Source organism: Canis lupus, chromosome 1, assembly GCF_003254725.2.
Source record: "Canis lupus dingo isolate Sandy chromosome 1, ASM325472v2, whole genome shotgun sequence".
NCBI classification, from domain to species: domain Eukaryota; kingdom Metazoa; phylum Chordata; class Mammalia; order Carnivora; family Canidae; genus Canis; species Canis lupus.
Window position 1 is genome coordinate 122,040,552 of NC_064243.1, and position 21,457 is coordinate 122,062,008.

The following is a 21,457-nucleotide window of genomic DNA, read 5'->3' on the forward strand; positions in this document are numbered from 1 at the left end:
CGCGGCTCAGGCTGTGCCGGGAGGGCCGCGCGGAGGCCGGGCCGCCCCGGGACCCATGCCCCGCCGGGAGCTGCCGCCGCCCCGCCCCGCCCCCGCCCGCCCGCCGGTGCCTCCGCCGCCGCGTCCGCAGGGCGACTGGGCGCTCAGCCGCGGCGCGCACACCTGGCGGCCGACCCCGCGCGCGGGCACAGCGGACCGGCGGGGCGGGCCGGAGCCCGGGGAGGCGGGGCGGGGCGGAGGGAGCAGGGAGGAGGGAGCAGGGAGGAGGGGGGAGCAGGGAGGGGGCGGTCAGTGGCTGCGCGCCAGCCGCCTCCACGCGGCACCACCCCGCCCTCCCCGCCCCTGCGCCCTCCCCGCCCCGCCCCGAGCGCGCCCCCCTCCCCTCCCCTCCCCTCTCCGCCCCTGCCCTCCGCACCCCGCGGGGCCGCCCGGAGGGACCCGGCTCCTGCTGGAGCGCAGCCCCCCGCCCCGGCCGCGGCCCCCCAGCCCCCGCGCAGCCCTGCCCCCGCGCGCCGTCTCCGCAGACCCCCGCCCCCCCTCACCCGGCTCTGGGCCAGGAGCTGCACCGCGCTGGGTCCGCGGCCCGGGGAGGGGTGGGGGGCGGGGGCGGGGCCGCAGTGCCCGAGCGCCCGGCGAGCAGGTGCGGGTGGGGAGCGCACGAGCGGGCCGTGAGCGACGGCAGGGGCGGGGCGGGGGGGGGGGCTGCGCCTCGGTCGCGGGCCCTGCGTCCCCGGGGGTCCCGGGCGGGGGCGGGAGGCCGCTGCGCAGCCCACGCCCCGCCCCTGCATCCCGTCCCCGCAGCCTGCACCACCCCAGCCTCCCGGAGCCCTGGGCGGGGAGGGGGGGGCGGGGGGGGAGCAGCGTGACCCCCACGGACCGGCCGCGTGTGGCTCCAGCGGGCACCGGGCTGCAGGGGCGAGTCCCGCCTCGCTGGGGTCTCCCGTGCGTCCTGCCCCGTGGGAGCCCCCGACTGCGGGTTTGGGTTCTGGGTCGCTAACTTCCAGGCTCTAACCTCGGGGCCCAGTCCTGGGCAGGGGCGAGGGAGGGCGAGGCGGAGCGCCTGCTTTCCTTGCTTCACCAGAGTTTCCCCGGAGCTGGGAGTCGGAGACCCAGAGGGCAGGCACCTCCCGGCTGCCGCCCCGCTCCCCTCAGGCCCTTCCCAAGCCTTGCCCCTCCAGCGGGATGCCCCTGGACACTGAGCCCTCCGCCCTGCCTGGCCCCGCTCTCCGCACCCCCGGCTGTGACCCAGGAGTCATTGCCACCCCCCAGGCCGCTGCTGCTCGGCTCGGGAGCCCTTGTGTGCCGAGGTCTGTGGCTGGGAAGGGACGGGCGTGCAGGGACTTCCTCTCCTACAGTTCCCCTGCGGGACTCCAACCCGAGGAGGCAGCTGCCAGCTGCCTGTCCTTCATCCCCCCAGGACCCCCTTTCCCTTAGAAATCCTACCTCGGTTGCCGAAAGGAAGACCCCGCGGGCCCCACTGCTGTCCTCGGCTTCTGAAGGGAGGGGGCAGGCTTGCGCTGTGCTGCGGAGGCTCAGGCCCTTGATGGGATTCTAGGAAAGCGGATTCCCGGGCGCCGACGGCAGGCGGGGCTCTGGTGGCCAGAGCTAGCCCGCTGGGGGACGGCAGGTGCTGCTCTGAGACCAGACCCAAGCCCCAAGCAGAGACGAATGGCCACCGTCGGGGATACGCAGCCGGAGGGCTACAGTGTGGCTCCCCCAGAGACCTGAGTGTTCCGACCCTGCAGCACCCGGTGGGGCCACGGGTATTGGTGTTACCGTCAAGGAGGGTCACAGCCGTCCTTTCACCTGCTCTTCGGGTACAATCAAGCCACACTTTCGCTCCTCTGCAGCGGCTGACAAGGCCCAGCCGGCCGCCCTCTCTGCCGCTCCACCGCGCGGTGCTCCCTTCCCTGCTCTCTCTCTGGCCGCCCGGCTTCCTTCCTCCAGCGCACCACGCCGTGCTCCCGCCCCAGGGCCTTTGCCCCAGCCGCGTCATCGGCCCGGGATGCTCCTTCCCCGTACCTGGCTCACCAAGCGTCCTGTTCCTCTGCTTTTAGCTCAGCAGCCGCCCTCTCAACAAGCCCCCTGGGCCGTCTGCAGGCCCCAGTCCCCAGCACTCCCTCACCCGCTCTCCTCTTCCTCCTTTCCTTGGTGCTGACCGCCCTCCAGCAGAGGCTCCGTGACGTCCTCATCTATCCGTATCTACCGCGCTTCTCTTCTCGTCCGTGGCCTGCAGTCTCTACGAGGCTGGGCTCCTCTGCTGGTTTGTTCACGAGGCTCCCCCGGCGCCTACACCGGGTCTGGCACAGAGTAAACCCGATAAGTACTGGGGGGACGAGCGAGCGCTCACCTGACCCGTCACTGCCCTGCGGGGGTGGAGGCCGATTTCACTGCACCTTCGAGTTGCTGTGGCTGAAGCTCAGAGCTCCGGGGTCCCCGGGCCGCGAGCTGGTGAGCGGCAGAGCCCTGCGGCCCAGCTCTGTCTTTGTCTGGGGCCCAAATTCTGAACAAAACACTCAAATGTTTGCGCTCCGGGTGCGGCTCTGGTCCCTGCACCCCGAGTGCATGTGAAGAGCAGCGCCCCTCTGTTGGTTGGGGTGGACAGGACCCTCCCTGCGGCATCCTCACGGCTGGTTGGGGGGCGCCTGTCGTTCTGATGCTCAGTCCCCCGTCGCCAACACGAGGGCAGCAGGTGCGCCTTTGGGCCCTGTGTCTCTGACCCCAGCTGGGCCAGGCCCCGCTCAGCTCAGCACGTGCCGCGGCCAGGAGTGTTAGTTGTGGCTGGAAGGGGCCGGAAGGGGCACTTTGTCTCCCCCCAATCCCGCAGGGGAGCTGGTGCCTTCTGGCTGCGTCTTGAGTCGCGTCGGGCGGCTCTAAACAGGCGCGTGGGACGGAGCACGTGTGTGGGTTCTCCTGTTCTCAGAAGGAAACGTCTCTCTGTGGACGCAGTCACCCCGCTCACCCCTGCCGCTGTCCCTTGGGCTCCCACAAAGATGCCCCGTTGGGAGGACACGTTGGTCGCGTGAAGTGAGGCTGGTTGCCCACTGACGGACTTTTGAGAGCATTTCGGAGCCGCTGCGGCCCCAGTCCTGACCGTTCATCCGTAGGCAGGGACAGACGTCCTTCGGGCTGCAGGGATTTTCCTTCCATCTCTCCATTCACGGGCCCCGAGATGCCTGCAGGGTCACTGTGAACAGGGACTGCGGGTGGACGGCCTGTGGCGTGGCCACTAGGCCCTCGGTGTCCCTGAGCCACCCTCCCCGGCCGGCGCTGCCCGTGCTCCTTGTGCCGGGGACCGAGTCGCTGGCCTCTCAGAGGCACTTCAGTTTGAAGGGACTGCCCAGCTTTCCCGAAGGCCCCTTCCGTGACAGCCCTAAGTGAATGTCTTTCTTGGAACTCGCTTTCAAAATTTATTTTAACGCTCAGATTCTCTCGGAGTTTTGGTTTCCGTGTTCTTGCCTCGGCCGACCTTTCCTGTCTTCCCCGTAGCGCGTGGTACAGCAGCATTGATTCGGGGTAATGTATTTTGATTTTAAGATGCAGCCCATCCATAAACTTTGCTATCAATAATCCCGGCGCACTCTGCGTACCCGACAGCCTGAAGGAAAACGTTAGATTTATGGGGGCCTGTGTTTTTGGCCAGTTGAGTCATTCCCTGGGCTTCGCCGTCAGGGGATAAAGGCCTGAGGCCTGGGGACCACCCGGGGCCACACGAGGTCAGCTCCTGCAGATGCAGGGGGCGCGGGGTGGCCCTTGCCGTGCCCTGGACGGTGAGGAGGAGCCGATGACTGGCTCCCTTGGGGGGGTGACATGGGGGAGGTTCCTGTTGTCCTCTTCCCTTCCCGGAGGATGGCAGCGGGGCTCCAGCCGCTGCATCACGTGCAGACAGGAGGGTCCTCCGGCCACCGGGGAGGCAGGCGGGCCCCGGCCCTGCCCCTGCCCCTGTCCGCGCGCTCCCAGAAGCAGGCCTGGCTTTTGCAGCCCCGGGTCTGGCCTGTCCGTGCTGTGCTGGTGTCACTGCGCTGGGTGCCCTGCGCCTGGGGCTGTTTGTTTGCTTCACAGACAGGATTGATTGGGCTTGCGGGTTGCCTGGAGGGACGCAAGGAGGGGGGCAACTCCAGGCAGAGCCTGCTTCACCTCAAGGCCTATCTGGCCCACCTGCCTGAGAGCCCCGTCTCGGTTGAGCCGGCTCGTACCGGCAGGCGTGGACTCCGTGGCGTGCTGCCCGCGGGGGAGTCCGTAGCCTCCTGCCTGCAGGGAACCTGCATTTCAGCCCAGAAGAGGGCAGAGATACACCTGCAACGAAGAAATCAACCCTAAGGCTGATGCTCTCAGCTGCGTGCAACATGCAATTCGCCGCCCACACGCGCACGTGCACCTACACGCCCCTCGGCACACGCTTACCTGGAGGGAGCCCCGGGGGACAGAGGAGGACCCGACGCGGTCAGCCGGGCGGAGACAGGGAGAGGCAGACGGCCTGGCCAGGGTGGAGGCCCGGGGTCGGCGAGCTGGGCGGCTGGAGGGCAGCAGGCGGCCGGGGCTCCTAAGTGGAGCGTGCGCGGTGGGGCTGGCAGGACGGGGCCGGCCGGGGCGTGTGTGGCCTTCCAGCCACCTGGGCCTTTGTGTGCCCGGAGCAGTGGCACTCAGACATGGACAGGACAGCGCCCCGGTCCTGGCCTTGCAGCTTAGTGAGGTCAAGTCGGGTGCGGGTCCCGGGCAACTTCAGGGAGCTGGGGGGCTGGGTCCCCTCCGGTCCAACCCCTGAATGTGTGGCCCTTTGGCTCTGGCCTGCGAGAGGAACTTGACCGGCCGGGTCAGTGGCCCGAGGTTAGGATGCGTCAGGATCCCAGAGCCTGTGCAGGGGGGAGACCCGGGGCCCCGGGGAGCTGGGGAGGGCCAGCAGCAGAGCCCGGGGATGGCGGCGTGAGGTAGGGCTGGGAGCAGGGGCGGGAGCCCTGGGGGGACAGGCGGGGAGCCGGCAGCAGCGGAGGGTGCCTGCGCCCTGTCTGGACTCCGAGAGGGGCCTGTGCCGAGCGCCCCCGTCCCCGCTCTTCCCCCCGCTCTCGAGAGCTGCTGACGACCAACAGCGCGCTGGGCGCGGGGGCTTCAGGGTGAGCCCCTCGTTGCCCAGGTCTAGGGGCACCTTCCCCACCCCTCCCCGCGCCGTGGCGCCCCGGAGCTGCCTTGGCCCCCGAGGTCTGCCTGGAAAAGCCCCCGAGCCTCCGTGCCCCAGCTGACGATGGGATTTCGGTTCTGGCCCCCGCGGCTCTGTCCCCGGCGCCTCCGTGAACCCGCCCACGGGCGCTGGGCCGGCCTGGGCAGGAGGGTCTGGGTGCTGCCCGGGCGGCCTGGAGCTGGGGGTCCCCCGTGGGCCTCATTACAGCCCGTCCGCGTGGCGTTCGTGGGATCGTGTGCCAAAGTAAATCTTACAGACCCGTGATGACTTTGTTTTTAGATTTTTAATATTCTCCATACGCTTGGGGTTTTGTCTCCCACCAGATCTATTAGTTTAATTTAGCAGAGGACGGACCGTACACTTAGCCAAAAATTGCTTTGACGTTATGGGGAATTAAGAGGCCGGGGCCACACGGATCTGCGCAGACCGATGGGTCTGAGATAAGACCCTGTTATTTGCTCCTGTGCCTGCTTCACCTCGGTGGCGAGGCGGGCGATCAGGCCAGGGGTTGGCCCCGGGCTCGGGGTCGGGGTCTGGCTCCCGCGCTCCCTCCAGACCATGGTGAGGCTGCTGTGGGACAGTCCCAGGGCGGATGCAGCCTCGTGCACCCTGGGGATCCCTGGCCCGGGCGTGGTGTGGGAAGCCTGGCAGGTGTTGACCCCGCTCCCCCTCCGGGCACCTCGACCCCTGTGCTGCAGCTCCCGGGGCTCGTGTCCGCGAGCTGGTCCGTGCACCGTCGTGGGGAGACCCATGCGATGACTATGGGCAGAGTCCCCGGCGTTTCTGGGCCCCGGGAGCAGCTCAGGACGTGCCGCTCAGGCTGAGGGGACCCCAGGCCTCTTTCCACGCCTGGCTCAGTGCTGCTTCCCGTGGCGGCTCCGGGGGCGGGGGCACCGGCACCCTGGGGCCGTGTCTGGGCCCCGCCAGCGGTTAGTGGCGTCTGCCCTGGGTGGGGCGGAGGGGCGGGGGACTGGCTGCCTCCAGGGAAGCCCCCTGGGTGCCCGGAGCGGGAGCGCCTCTTCCCCACCTTCCGGTCGGGGCCGCAGGTCTGCGCCTGCCCTTGGCCGGCTTGGGCGTGAGCCCCGCGACCCTCCTGGTGGAGCCTTCCCGCGCGGGGCTACCTGCAGGGACAGCGCGCTGGCCTGGCCCCTCTGGACCCCGGGCGCCTCCCGCCTGTGCCGCCGGCGGCTTTCTCAGAGGCCCGTCCGTCCGTCCGTCCTGCTTCTGTCCAGATCGGTGGCTGCTCCCCGACCCGGGCCACCGCGGGAAAAGTCAAGGGTCAGAGGAACACGTGGCGGCGGCTGCGGGTTTGGCCTCGATGACTTCAGGGTGGCTGCGTGTCCGGTCTGGGGGCTCGGGGGTCGCTCATCGCCCTCGCTCGCTGCCCCCCCCAACCCCGCTGACCCAGCCCGGGAGCACCCGCCCCCCCGCCCCCGGCAGCGCCGTGACCTTCACGCGGACTTGCCCCCTTGTCCCTCCTGCCGGTGGACTGGCAGCTGCCAGAGCCGCTGTGTGTGAAATGTCAGCGGTTTAATATCAATTCTGGAGGTTTTATTGCCTTTTTCCCCCCGTGTTCCGGTGGGATTTTGATCCAATCAAGGCCGATGCCGAGTGACGGTGGATTTGTGTTCCCGTCCCAAGTTGACAAAAGGTCACCCTGCCTGGGAGCGGGGGCTGACTCCTGTCCCGTCCCGGCCGGGGCCCTGCGGCGTCGCCTCCCAGGGGGCCGGGGGGGGGGGGGCGGCCCCTGCTTCCCCTGGGCGCCGGGGCTTAAACCTGGGCGGTCGCCAGCCACAAAATGCCCTGGTTTTGCTTGCAAAGTGTCTTTGATGCTCCAGACCTAAATTAATTTTTCACAGTAATGTTTCAAAATGTCATTTTTCCCTTTGCAACAACAAAAGCGCGCCGCAGAGTAGGGTGCTCTCGTGGGAAGCGGCGTGAGGCAGGGCAGGGCCCAGGCCCCCGCTGCGCTGGTGCCCAGTCCTCCTCGGTCTGGCTCGGCGCCCTGCTGTCCCCAGACAGCGGGACACCCCGTCCTGCTCGTGTCGGCCGGGGAGCTGGCACGGGTGGCGGACGGCTGGGACGGTGTGGGTCACGCCTTGGGCTTGCCCTGCGGCACGTTGAGGGGTGGTACCCGGAGCTGCGACCCGGCCCCGCAAGCCCCCCGAGGCCCCGGTGGAGGGCCAGCCCGACAGACGAGCCGCGGCTCCCTGCTGCGTCCTCGCGGGCCTGCCCCACGGGCTCCGCGGTGCCACGGGTGCCGAGGCAGGAGGGACGCGGCGGGGCTGCTGGGACCGCAGCTGGGCGGCCTCGGGGAGGCCATGCGGCCCAGCTGAGCGGAGGCAGGGGTGGGCGGCGCCCGAGCGCAGGGCGACAGACGGGTGGACGGTGCCTGTGTGGAGACAGGCACAGCGCCCCGCGAGCAGCCCTGCCCACGCCGCACCCTCACTGGGCCTCGCCGGGCGTCTCCGCACACGTGCAGGGGGGGGGGGTGTGCACACGTGAGTGCACAGGTGTACCTGCGTGCAGACGGCCTGCCTCTCCGGGTGCACGCGGGCGCCTGTGCACGGCCAGCATGCATGGGTGTGAATGGGGCGCACCTGCCCAGCGTGTGCGTGGGGGGCGTGAGCGTGGGGGGCTGGCGAGCGGTGCAGGAAGGCAGGGGCCAAGCCCGCAGGCAGCGAGCAGGAGGCAGGAGACCAGCTCTGCCCCCACCCACTCCCGGCTTCTCCTCGCCCCCATCCCTCTCTCTCCTCCTGCCCCTTCCTCCTCCTCCTCCTCTGTTCCACGCTGCTCATCGCCCTGGGATGGCAAACCCCCGCTGGCCCCTGCCCTGGTGCCCTTGGCCAGTCCCCGTCGTCCTGGCTGCTCCGGGAGGCCGAGGGGCTGGGGGTCCGGGCAGGCCCTGTCCACATGCCCCGTACAGCCCCCCATGTGTGCGCCCCATATGCCTGCCTTGACCATGTGCCCCGTCTGCTTGCCCCGTCCACGTGCCCTGTCTACCTTCCCCCGTCCACCCTCCCCCATCCACCTGCCCTGTCCACCCTCCCCCGTCCATCGTGCCCCTTCTACCCTGTCCTATCCGCCTGCCCCGTCCACCTGCCCCATCCACCTGCCCTGTCCGCCAACCCCATCCACATCTGCCCATCCACCTACCCCATCTGCCCTTCCCCATCCACCCCGCCCCGTCCACCCTGCCCCGTCCACCCCATGCCTCGAGTGCTTCCCATCCCCGTGTGGCCCGCGTGGCGGGGGCTGCGGTCCCATGTCTCTCTCCTAGGCCTCTGGGGCCCAGGTGGATGTGCCAGGCGTGAGGGGCAGTGAGGGGTGCTGGGCAGCAGCGGGACGGGCCCCCCTGCTCTCCTGCCCCACCCATGTGGACCCGGGCTCGGGGCTCCAGGTGATCCAGCTTCCACGCAGGGTCTAATTTTTCCATGTTGGTCCCACCAGGAGGATAAACCTCGTGGGGTCTGTGGGCTATGCCCTGGCCCCCAGGGCCCGTCTGCCGTGTGGGTGGAGCACACCCGGGTCCCCAGGCCTCGTTCCTCGCCAGCCCCAGCTGCACCCCTGCCCCCAGCCAGAGCCCCACGGGGCCCTCTCCCTCTCCCCCGCAGGCCTCTGCCTGGAAGCCTGGGTGACCCGGCCGGAGACGGGGCCTGCGGGGACCCGTGAGCCTCGGCGCTCCTGTGACGTGTGGCACCTGCGGGTGGGGAGGCCGGTCACACGCGGGAGGAGGAGCCGGCCCACGGGTCCTGCAGCGCCTGCCCAGTCCTCTCGCCCCAGGCTGCGGAGGGTAGAGGGCCAGTCCCGGGCCTTCCTGCACAGGCGGAGGCCCCCACCTGCCTCCCTGCGCCCCCCGAGGCAGGTCTGGCCCTGTCGGCGTTGTCCGCGGCCCCTCAGCCTGGCCAGCGCCCCGTTCCTTCACCGCAGCGGCCCCGGAGAGGTCCCTTGGGGTGCCGATGTTCTCAAGCCGGAGGGACCCCTTGACCCTCGGTGCACCCGGCTCGCGTGGGCGCGCTCTTGCCCCTTCCTGCCCCCCGCTCCCTGCGGGCTGGCTGCCTCTGCGCAGCTGCTGGGCGTTGCCGTCTTTGATGCCAGGGCGTGGGCTCTCCCCCCGGCTCCAGACGGGGGTCCTCGGGATGTGTGGCGTCCGCGGGGACGGCGCACAGGAACCTGCCAGCCGGGCCCTGAGAACCTGGCGGTCACGTCCGCCTAGTGACCGGCCTGCCCTCCGGTAGCCCGCCCGGACAGATCCCAGCGCCTTCCGCCCCCTTCGCGCCCACGGACGGGGCGCTTGTGATCCGACCCTCGGGCTCTCTCAGGTCATCCGTTCCCTTCACCTCGGCTGCCACCCTGTCCTGCCCGGCCACCTGGGTGACTGCCACGGTGTTGAGTTGCCGGCGCTCTGCGCTGGGGCTGGCTCTCGCAGGGCCTCCGCCCATCCTGAGACGCGGTGACCGTCGAGGCCGGGGTGCCCGGCCAGGCCCGTCAGGGCCCCCGTGTAGCCGTCACTGCCGTGTCCTGTGCGTCCGCTGAGCGCGCAGCTGAGGGTAACCTGCCGTAGAGTCTCCTGGAGCCAACGGGCCGAAGGCACCAGTGCCCTGACGCCCTGGACGCGGCTCCAGGGTCGCTCCCGTCCTGCAGGTACAGTCTGAGCTCTGCGGCACGACAGCGGGACGGGCGCGCGGTGGAGCCGGGCCAGTCCCCCAGGACCCCCCACCCGGGCGCCCCTGGGCTCTCCCGGCTTCCTCTCCGATCCAGGGATTTCCCCTCGTAGCAGCTCAAGTGGGGGGGGGGGGGGCTGTGTAGACGCAGCTACTGGGTGACTCAGTGCAGACTCTAGTGAGCAACTGGGTAATTATTTCCAAAAATATTGACTTGTAATGTGAAGAAAGCTCTTCTCCATGCCACCCGTCAGCAGAAAATTGCCTTTGGTATTAACATTTCATCAACCGCATAATGTGAATTGATGTAAATGCATAATTAGATATAATAGCCTGGGAAAATTCACTCTTATTTATAAAATTGGGCTTGTTAAATTAGAGCGGGAGCTAACGATTTCCATCTCGCTCTTGAAACAGGTCGGAGGCCTGCGCCGGCCTCACGTTGCCGCAGCCCCGTGTCGGGGGCGCCTGGGTGTGCCCGCGGCCCCGCAGGGGGACCCGGGACAGGCCCCTGGGAGGAGGCGTGGGCACCCCATGCCCGAAAGGCGGCTCCTTCGGGTCACGAACGTGGTGGTCAACAGGCAAGGAGGCCGCTCCCCGAGGATGGTTTCCTCCGTCAGCCCTCGTTCCTCTAGGAGGATGGGGACCCCCCGCCCTGCACCCCCTGAGCCACCCGAGTCGGGGATGTCGTGGGCGGTGGGGAAGGTGCCGCACATGCAGGTGCCTCCAGTGTGCTCGCCGGGCGCCGAGGGCTCGCGGGGGCGGCGAGAAGAGTCGCCTCACTGTCCCGTCGCCCGTGATAGTCTTTCCTTCTTGGCCAAGCCCTCCGTATGCCTCTCGCCCCCGACGCCGGACCCCGTGCCGGGTGTCGGGCCCCCAGAGATGGAGAAGATGAGACTTCTGATGGTTTGGAGCTCAGCACTTCGGTGGCAGGGCAGGCATTTGGACGCATCCTCACATTGGTGGCAAGTGACAGAGAATGAATTCACAGGGCCTGGCGCAGACAAGAAAGACGTCTACGGATGCCCGGGAATCATGTGGAGGTCAGGCAGGGCTCGATCCAGGGGCTCGATGAATGGATCTGGGCACCTGTTGTCTCGGCTTCTCTCCAGGTGCTCATGCACGTCGGCCTCCTTTTCTCCCCTCACACCGCAGCCCCCCGCCCCCCCCGAGGGGACCTTCATAGGGAAGAGCTGTTTTAAGATAACCCCCCGCCCTGATGCCCTCCCCTTACGGGGTCTGCGGACCGACGCACAGGGCCCGGGCTGGACGTGACGTCGTGTCACAGTGAGGGGCCCGGCCAGGGTCACCAGGAAGGTGTCCGCATGGCGGGGCTGCCCTGGACCCTCTGGGGAGAAGCCCGAGCTGATGCACAGAAAGATAATCTTGTGACGTCTGTCACGCCCTGGGTCGGCCTGGACACTGGAGCACCCCTGCCCCTCGCTTCCGCCCGCAGTCCCCTCCTGGTCTGTTTGGACGCTGCAGGTCCCAGCCTGCTGTCGGGGACGGCCTGGTCCCTCCCTGCTCCTCGCTCAGCGGCCCTGGCTCCCTCCTCGACGCGCCCCTCAGGACGCTCCCTGCTTCCAGCCCCGGGGCCCACTGCCTGACCCTGTCCCGTAGCAGCAGCCGTGCCCTCCTGGGTCGGGGGACCCCCCCTCCCCGGCCCCTGTGCTCTGCCGCCGACCCCTGAAGGCCTGGTACGCAGGCAGGTGGGGCAGACCGTCCTTCGTCCTCAGCCAGGCCTGGAACCTGCAGGGAGGCCAGGGGACAGGCCTGCCCAGGGCTGCCCGGGGAGCGGGCGTGTGCGTGGGGGGGGCACCGGCGTCGAGACGGATTTATTTTTCAGGAATGAGGCGAACGGTGAGTGATGAGCCCCAGGACGTGGAGGCGTAAACGGGGGCCTGCCGTGTTCTCGGAGGGGGGACTGTGGAGGCCCCCATTCTGCGACGGGGCAGGGGGCGGGAGGCCTGTGCTCGCCGCCCCCCGTGGGAAGTGGTTGCCCCGTGCCCCGTGCCCCCGGGCCTGCTGGTCCACCTGCGAGGGTCCTGCAGCAGCGCCACGCGGACCCTCCTGCGTCCTCTCGGCGCCAGGAGCTCAGCCTTCTGGGAACCGTGCGGGGATCCAGGGAAAGCGCTGCAGGTCCCCTCCGTGCAGAGGACAGCGGCAGAGGGGGACGGGGAAGGGCCTGCAGGGCTCGGCGCAGAGCCGGCCACGCCTCGCAAGTGCCTGCAGGAGCCCGAGCCGCCCTCCCCGTCGCCCACCTGGCCCGCTCCCGCCCCCGGCACGGAGGGGACCCTGGCCACGGAGGGGACCCCGGGCAGGGGTGTTGTGCGCCCTGCCCAGGCCTCCCCTGGCCCCTGTCTTCCTCCTCCTCCTCCCCTCCCCGGGGACACAGGTCCCCTTTTCATGTGGGAAGAAAGCTGCCCGCTTGTCTGCAGGAACAGCTGGGCCTTGTCCCCTCAGCTGTGGCTGAGCCCCGTCGCGGCTGCACAATTCCGGCTGTGTCCCGGGGAGCCAGGGGCCAGCGGAAGCGCCTTGGCCCCGGCCCAGGAGCCGCGGGGGGCACGGCCAGGGCTGGAGGCGCAGGGAGAGGGGGGCCCGTGGCTGGGGGCGTCTGTGTTCTCCCGCAGCCCCTCCTGGGGCCCGCGCGGGGCAGCTGAGGACCTGCTCCTTCCTCGCTGGGGCGGCAGATGAAAGCAGCCTCGGGGTCGCCCCCTTGGGCCCCTCCTCTGAGCTCAAGGCGCCCCCGGGCTGGGAGCTGCTCTGCGGGGCAGAAAGGAGGAGAGCGGCGGGAGACCGCGGGGTCGGGGCGGCTTCCCTGCCCGGCTGTCCCGGGGACACTTGCTCCTGGCCCAGGGGCTGGACGGCAGACGCCCCCGGACCCCGCCACTGGCCTGCCATGAGCCCCCGTGCGGGCAGGACCCCCCGGTGGCCCCAGCTGCTCCTGCACCCGCGCTCTGCAAGCACCGCCTCACCCCCTCCGAGGGCAGCAGGCGCTGGTCGTGTCCCCGCGGTGCAGCCGGAGAGGCCCGAGGCTCGGGGGCTCAGGTAACGTGCCCAAGGCCCCAGGCCTTTGTCCCTCGGGAGCCCGGGCTCCGAACCAACAGGCTGCCCGGCTGCCCGCGCTCGCTCCGGCTGCCGCTTCTGTTTGTTCAGACGACAGCCCCGCACCGCGTCCCCACCCGCGCTTACTCGCGGGCTTAATTCCACGAGGGGAGCCGGTACCGACGTGCGCCCACGAGGGGAGAGACCAGAGTCCGGAGCCGAGCGCTGCACAGAGCGTCTGACGACAGGGGTGACACCCGGGCCTGGTGGGCCGGGGAAGGCTGCGCGGAGGACCTGCCATGGGAAGACGAGAGGGGGACAAGCTCCGTCCCAGGAGCTGGAGGAAGTGGGCTGGGCAGCCAGGCGGTGGGCAAGGCCCCGGGCGGCGGGGGGCGGGCGTGGAGGGGAGCACAGGGCCCTCCCGGGAACCAGGGCGCGCCGCCCCGAGGTACCAGGCTCCCTTTCTGGGCGTTGGGTCCACAGCGAGCCCCTGCTGTCCAGGGACCGAAGTGACAGGTGAGTCTCGGCGACAGGCTCCCCCGTCGTCCAGGGACGGCCGTGGGCCGGGGCGCCCGGAGAGCAGAGCCCGTCTGTGGAGGGGGTGGGTCCTCGGTGGCCGGGGCGGGACGAGGCCCCGGGGGCGTCCTAGGGGAGCTGCGCTGGGAGTCGGGCTGCTGGGCCGGCCTTCGGGGAGGAGCAGGCTCTGGAGTCCGGGAGCGGGGGGGGGGCTGTAGGGCTGTAGTGGCCAGGTGGGGGGGGGGTCCCGGAGTGGACTCCGAGCGCCCGAGCGTGGCCACCGGGTGGGGCCACGGACCTTCGGGTGGCTCGGCCCGAGCTTGGCCCCACGCGCCCGCTGCCTGGTAGGGTGCGTCGTGCGATGGATGCCCTCCTGGCCCCGGGGGAGCGGAGGGGAGCCTGCTTGAGTTCAGAAGGGACCCGGTTAGGACTCGATGTCTTTTCTAGCGATTAACAGGCGGTTGGGGCACAACGGGGCTTGTTTTTAAGGGAGCCCACGGCCCGCCGGTCGCTGCTGTCATCGCAGTGTCTCGCGTCAGAGCCGCCGTCACGTGGCTGCGGGGAGTCCCCGTCCTCCGCTTGGCTCCCAGGCCGGTTCGGGTCCTGCGCTTCCCCAGACCGTGGTTCCTCGCGTGGGGGCCCAGAGCGCCCGACGTTCCGAGTTCCAACCTCGGGTCCGGCGCGGGAGGCCCGAGCTCGCCCCGCGCGGCCTGGGTCGCCCTTCTCCTCTTCACCATACGAGCCTGGGGGTTGGCTTTTAGGCAAACGGACGTAAACCCCGAGGAAGCCCTTAGCGGCGCGATCCACGATCAGAGTTGTTGAAAATTAAAGTGCTCCGTTCCTGTGTGAGCGCCTGTGCTTTCTCTCTCCGCTGCAATTTCAAAACTAACACGGCTTAGCTCGTTAAAAAAGACTAGTGAGGAACATGGCTTTTCTTTAAAAAAAAAAACAAACAAAAAAGTCCCTTTATATTTTGCTGTGATGTGTCTGAATACCGTGCAGTTAGTCGCGACGCGGCCGGGACGACGGTGTGACTCCACTTAACCGGGCGGATGGTTCTGTGCCCTCCTGCCCCGGCACAGGCCCCGCAGGGGTTTACTCCTTCCTGGCACAGGGCCTCATGCCCACGAGGGCCCGGCGGAAACCCAGCGCGGGGCACCCTGCAGCCCTCGGGGCCCCTTGGTCATTCAGAGGGAGGCCAGGGCTGGGCCCCTGGGACCAGGCCCTGGTGGGGTCCCCTGTGTCTGGGCCCTTGGGGCGGCTGTCAGCCCCTGGTGTGGGGGCGGAGGGAGGAGGTGGGACGGGTGGGCTGGGGTGGGCGTGGGCCGGCCACCAGGGGAGGTCCGGGGGCTGGGAGCACAGGGCGGTGGGGACGGGCCCGCAGGGCGATGGTGATGAGGGCGACCCGAGGGCTGGCCCGGGTGCCCCTCACCCCGTGTCTCCTGCGCACACACCTGCTGCTGTGGGGCCTGTGTCAGGGCCTTGGGGGAGGGCAGGCTGCGCTCCTGTGGCCCACGGAGGCCATAGCAGGGGGGCTGCTGGCAGGGCTCAGGGGGCCTCAACGAGGGTGGGAGTGTCCGTGCTCAGGGCACCCAGACGTCCTGCTGCGGGCCCTCGAGGCTCCCTGCATGGCCGACCCGTGGGCACGGCTGTACTGCCGCAGGGAGGCGGGGAGCCCCTGGCGCTGGGGTGTCTACAGGGAGGGGGGAGGGAGGAGGGGCCCGGGGAGCCTCCCCCAGCACACCTGCTGCCCTAGGTCCCCGAGGCCCCCAGGTCCCCCCAGCATGTCAGCTGCCCCAGGTCCCCAATTCCCATCCCCTGCACGCCCGCTGCCCCAGGTCTCCGAGGCCCCCCAGCCCACCCGCCGCCCCAGGTCCCCGAGGTCCCCCCAGCACACCCGCTGCCCCAGGTCCCGAGCCCCCCCGCAGCCTGCCCACTGCCCAGGTCCCAAGCCCCCCCCCAGCCTGCCCGCTGCCCCAGGTCCCCAAGGCCCCCAGGTCCCCCCATCCTGCCTGCCGCCCGAGGTCCCCGAGCCCCCCCAGCCCGCGTCAGCCGCCTGCCCACCTCTCAGAGGCTGTGGTCTCCGCGCTCCTGGCGGCCGCCCTCTCCGTCCCCACCTGGCTGGGGCCCCTGCAGGCTACGGGGCCTTGGCTTGTCCCCGGGTCCACGCGGCTCAGGGAGGGCGTCCCCCCCACCATCCCGCCCAGGCGCGCTGCTGTGAGTCGCTCGCGCGTGGTTGCAGGCTTGAAAGAGAAGAGCGCTCCACGCGGCCGGTCGCATGTCGCATCCCCGGGGTGCCGCCGTCCTCACTCCTCTCCACCGCGAGGGCACCTCCGCCCTTGTCCCCGCAGTCGGCTGGCGGCGGCCCTCCGCGGTCCTGAACCTCCAGTGTCTCCGGGGGTCGGCCGGCCTGGGTCGGCCCCTGCTCCTCCGCCCGCCCCGGTCTCGCAGGACCAACGTGGAGAGCCTGAAAACATACGAGACAGCTTGATCGGGGGCCTCGCCACACGCTTGATGACGCGCGACAGCTGCGGCCGTTGTGAAGAAGGCACCGCTTGTCCCGCGCTGGGAGGACTCGGAGGACGCCGCGCTGTCCCCGTGTCCCCGTGTCCCCGTGTGACCTTCCTGCCTCTCCTTGCCCCTGATGTTTTGACACCTGGTGTTTCAGTAGCTTCAGCACGAGAGGCGACGCCTGACCCGCGTCTACGCAGCGGTGCCCGGGCCGGAGCGGGCCGGAGCCGCAGGGAGGCTCTGTGACCCGGTGCGAGCCACTTTCCCTGCCTGGGCCTCGGGTGCCGCATGGCTGAGCTGGGCTGCGTGATCCCTTTCCTCCCTATATCCCCGGGGCCTGGACGTCTGATTTATTTAATTTTTTAAAAAAGGATTTTATTTATTTATTCATGAGACACATGACCCAGTGCCTCAGCGGCAGCAGCCTCGGGCCTGAGCACGCGCAGTCGGGGGCTTTCCGCCGTGTGCCGACCGCTTTACTGGGCGACGAGTGCTGGGAATAAGATGCACAATGGGACTGAGCTTGCATGGAAACATCTGTAGGACACGGGGAATCCCGAATTCCAGCTAAAGGGCCTTTGGAGGCTGCTTGCAGGTGCAGGTGATGGAAGACCGCTCTACGCGTGGACGCACAGGGCAACTCTGACTCAGTAACTAAAAGGATTAGGCTTCAGGCATGGCTTGATCCAGGGCTCCAACCCCTCTATTTACACGTGTCGGTCCGCTTTTCTTTGAGGTCAGACCCCCGTGGGATGCTCCTGGCGTCCATAGGTTGTGGCCTGAACCAGCTGAGAAGCCCGGGCAACGAGAGCCGCTGCCATCCCCAGGGCTTGTGGCTAAGGTCTCAGGCGTGAGTGCCATCTACCAACCGGAGTCGTGTGTTTGTGTCTGAACGCTTCCTCCCTCCCTCCCCCTCTCCCTCCCTTTTTTTTCTCTTTCTTCCCTTTAAGGATACCAAATTTATTGATTTCATGAAAGACGTGTTCTCATAAACAATTCAAGCAAACGACAGAAGCAGCAAAGGGAAAAAAAGAAAAAGAAAAAAAAGCAAAAACGAAAGGTGTCGGTTGTTCCAGACAAATCTCTAGGGACACCGACGGGCCCATAAACAGAAGCGGTTTGACAAGCATGGGCTTACTCCACACAGCTATTCACGAATAAAATCGTCAAATTGTGCTTTTGGATTTAACAGCAGCAGCAGGAAGGGGACAGGGAAGTGTCCCTCCGAAACGCGTCCCGAGGATCCAAAAAAAAAAAAAAAAAGATTATGAAAAACAACGTGCGCGGAGAGTCGTTTTAAGGATGTCTTGACTCTCGATGGTCTCCACTGGCTCCAACCGATGCGGTTAGCGGGGTTTGCTTCTTTCTTCAGGACGCTTGTCTGTTCCGCCCGCTACATCGTTCCTCTACCTTGCCCACGTTGGTAATGTGTGGATGCTCTTCTCCCGGCTTTTTTTTTTTTTCCACTTTATTATTTTTATTATTTTTATTTTTATTTATTTTATTTTTATTTTTTATTTATTTTATATTTTATTTTTTATTTTTTATTTATTTTATATTTTTATATTTTTTATTTTTTATTTTATTTTTTTATTTTTTAATTTATTTATATTTTTTATTTTTATTTTTTATTTTTTATTTTTTTATTCTTTTAATTTTATTTATTTTAATTTTTAATTTTTAATTTTTTTTATTTCTTAAATTTATTTTATTTATTTATTTTTATTTATTTTTTATTTTTTTCCACTTTACCATATTCAGCGATTGCCATTCTTTTTTCAGCGATTGCCATTCTTTTTTTTTATTTCGAAGGCATTTTTTTTTTTTTTTTTTTTTTTTTTTTTGGTATTTTAATGTTTGGTTTTATTGCAAAATAGCTGTTTTTTCTTTCCGAGGATCATGGTTGTGTGTTGCCTGCATCCTTCATGCGGCAGATTGCCCGGCTGCCGGGTTTTAGATCCCGAGGGCAGCCGGAGTCATGCAGGTTTTGCCCTCCAGGCTGCCTCCCCGCAGGCTTTGCTTACACTTGACGGGATGAGCACTGGGTGTTATTCTGTATGTTGGTAAATTGAACACCAATAAAAATTATTTTATTAAAAAAAAAAAGAAAGTAAGGACTGAGGACCCCACCCCTGACCTCGCCATTTCCCCCCAAGGCGCTCATGGAGGCAGCTTCCTTTTCCTTTTGTTACTCTTCGCCTGGGTTCCACGGTCAATTGGACCTTAAAGAAGAGGCGGAGTTCCCTGGGTTCCTTCGTATTCCCAGACCACGTTTTCCCAGAGTCTTTTCACTCCGATGCCCAGGGGCACGGCCCTAACATTTTAGGTTCACACTTTCCCCGCAAGTGTGTGGACATTTCTCTTTCACCCACTGCTTTGAAAACTATCCACGAAAAGACTAAACCGGCCATGACTTCACGCACTTCTCTCCCCTGCCCGGAAAGTCCGTTTCTTTTTCCTCTGTGGATGCGAGATGAATTATTTTCTTCGTTAACCATGGTGTTTCTTGACAGCTATCACTTCAAATAAATAAAATGTTTTAAAAATGCATTTATTCATTCATGAGAGACAGAGAGAGGCAGAGACCCAGGCGGAGGGAGAAGCAGGCTCCATGCAGGGAGCCCGACGCAGGACTCGATCTCAGGACCTGGGGTCACGACCTGGGCCGAAGGCAGATGCTCAACTGCCGAGCCCCCCCGGGCATCCCTCATTTCAAATAATTTGTTCCTAAAGATGCTGGTGCCCTTTGGATGCAAATATGAAGTTCTTCACCTTGAGGAAAATTTCCTGCGTGCCCTGGGACACCAGGGGTCTGCAAGTCGGCCCCTCCCGTGCTGCCGGGAGCCTAACCTAACCCCGAGCCTTCAGCAAGCCCACGGCGCGGCCTCGGGAGGTGCCCGTTGAGGGTGGGCCGCGGTCCCCCTGGACGACGCAGGGGAGTGGGATCCCCCCCCTGGGTGGGGGTGGCCTCGGGGCTCTGCAGAGACCTAGAGGAGGGCTCTCCACGGAGAGCGGGAGAGCGGAGCTGGAGTCTGGCTCCGTCCCATCTAGACCTTGGGGGAAGGGATGGCTTCCGCCTTCATCTGTGTCACACGGATGGGGACTCGCGGGGCCCACTCTCCGTGTGCAAAGTGTCGCCAAAGGAGACCGAGCGGAGGTGAGAACCCTCTAACCAGGGTGGACTTGTGGATGCGGGACTTTGGGCTGGTTCCGTCCCCCCTCGGGGCCTCGGTTTCCCCAAGGAGCCTCCGCGGCCAGTGGCTGTCCAGGGGCACTTGCGGCCCGGAGGTCCTGCGCAGGTGGACGGTGGGCGGCCACGGTGAGGGCGGCGGCGGAGCTTACCGTGAACCATTTCCTTTAAGAATAACATTTGCTTTTAAGTAGGTTGTGCTTCCTGCGGCTCGGTCGCCTCCGTCTCTGCTTAGGAAGCAAACCCTTTCCTCAAAGCTAAGCTTCCTCCTAGGCCCACGGGATTAGCGCACACTCCGGATTAATGGTGTCCAAATTAATGCGATTTATCCTCCTGGCTTTCAAAAGCTGTGCTCTGTTTGTGCAGCTACGGTTTTTTTTTTTTTTATTTTTTATTTTTTTTTAATTTTCTGGACCGAAATTTAGGACACTCGGACCAACGAAAGAGACTTTCCGTCCCCGAGGCTGGTGCTCCCCAGGCTTCAGGAAGGAGAGATGCCGTGCGCCGTGCGGCGCCGCTGGATGCCCTACCCTTGCAGCTGCGTGTGAACCAAACAAAAAGCCGCTGATGAGCCCAAACCACTGAGTCTTTCCTGGTGCGTTTAGCGGGAGCCGGAGGAGAACGCGGCCCACTGAAGGGGTAGGGCCCTCGGTTCAGCCTCCACCGTCTGGGCTCCAGCAGCACCCGGGAGGGCTCCCAGACGCCCCGGCTCCCCCGAGGCGCGTGCACACCCCTGCCCCCCGCAGTCCTCGGGAAACCGCTCCCGCTCGTGGCGCAGTTTAGCTCTAAACGATTACGTCCTTACATCCGTGAGTGTGAGCCTGCGGGGCCCTACTCTAATCACAGCCCACAGGCCCTTCCAGGAGCTTTCGGAGAAAGAATCCGCAGTGAAATAGGGGCTCATCGGGCGCCAGGAGTGTCCCACACTCCCGGGCACCACAGCTGCGTCCACCTTGGAATCCACACGCCGTCTCGCTCTCCTAGGAAGGGGAGCGAAGGGCCCAGTCCCCAGAAGCCACCCCTCGGGGACGGCCCGACGTGGATCTCCAAGCGCCTTCCAGTAGTTTCTGTCCTCCCAGTAACTTTGCTCGGCTCCGAGTCGCTCCATATGCGTTCTTTAAAGGTAGTTTCAGGTGAATGTTGTGATTGATTATATAAAGGTGAGTTATGATCACGTAGGGAAATGTATGGGGCATGTAGGTAACCATCGCCGTGGGCCCAGGGCAGATCGTGGGAGCCTGGAGTGACCCGGGAAGGTCTGCAGGTGGGGACGGAGGGGTCTAGGACCGGACTAGTGGACGGGCTACGTCGTGTCTTTCCTTCTCTCCTCCCACCCCGCTTGCCCTCCTTCCTCATCTCGTCGCATCTTATTTTTCGGGCCTTGTTCATGGATAGAGGTGGAATTTTTCCAGCTGGGCCAAAAGTTCTATAGGGTTTGTTTTTTGACTCGCTTTACGGGGCCAGCGTAATAGTAGGCTTCCTGGCGGGTCCTGGGAGCCCTGATTTCCGGCATCTGCCCCCCTGGGGTCCGTACGTCGCTGGCGAGACGCCACCATCACACATGCTGAAGCTCCAAGAGGGGCCTCTCCTTCTTCAATCACTCGTGCCTGTGGTCACAGGTGTAAGGACGTCAGCCTGTCCCGCTCGCGAGGCCGTGGCTAGCGTGAGGGTGAGGTGTGCGTGCCGCACGTCGTGTTTTCTCAAAGCCCCTCCTTTTGCACTTTCCGTACGACCTGATTCAGAATTTCTGCCCTTGAGATGCCCGGGGGGGCTCAGCGGTGGAGCGTCTGTCTGCCTTCGGCTCAGGGCGTGACCGCGGGGTCTCGAGATCGAGTCCCGCGTCGGGCTCCCCGCATGGAGCCTGCTTCTCCCTCTGCCTGTGTCTCTGCCCCTCTCTGTGCGTCTCTCATGAATAGATAATTAAATCTCAAAAAAAAAAAAAAAAGGAATTTCTACCCTCATCATGGCCTTTTCCATTCACGGGCATTTGGGGAAAAAAATACAATTTTAATATTCGATCGTTACCGATCACTGGTGTGAATTCACCTGACCATCCTCCTCCTCCTCAGTCCACGTCTCAGTTAACCTGTGTTGCTTCCGCACGGCCATGGGCAGATGGCATTTCCCGTCCTGAAGCTGGAGGCCGCGAGCAGGGCTGGGGATGGGCCAGTCGGGGTCAGGTTTGCCGGGGTCTCGCCGGTCGGATTTACTCGCTGGGTCTTTCTGAACGCGGGTCGCCGGTGTCCATTCACCGGCTCTGGTCTGGCCCTGGCGCTCCAGTGCTCTGCCCGTTTCCCGGTTTACGGAGAAGACAGTTTTCATCCAAGGCCGCGTCCCACGGTGTTTATTCCAACA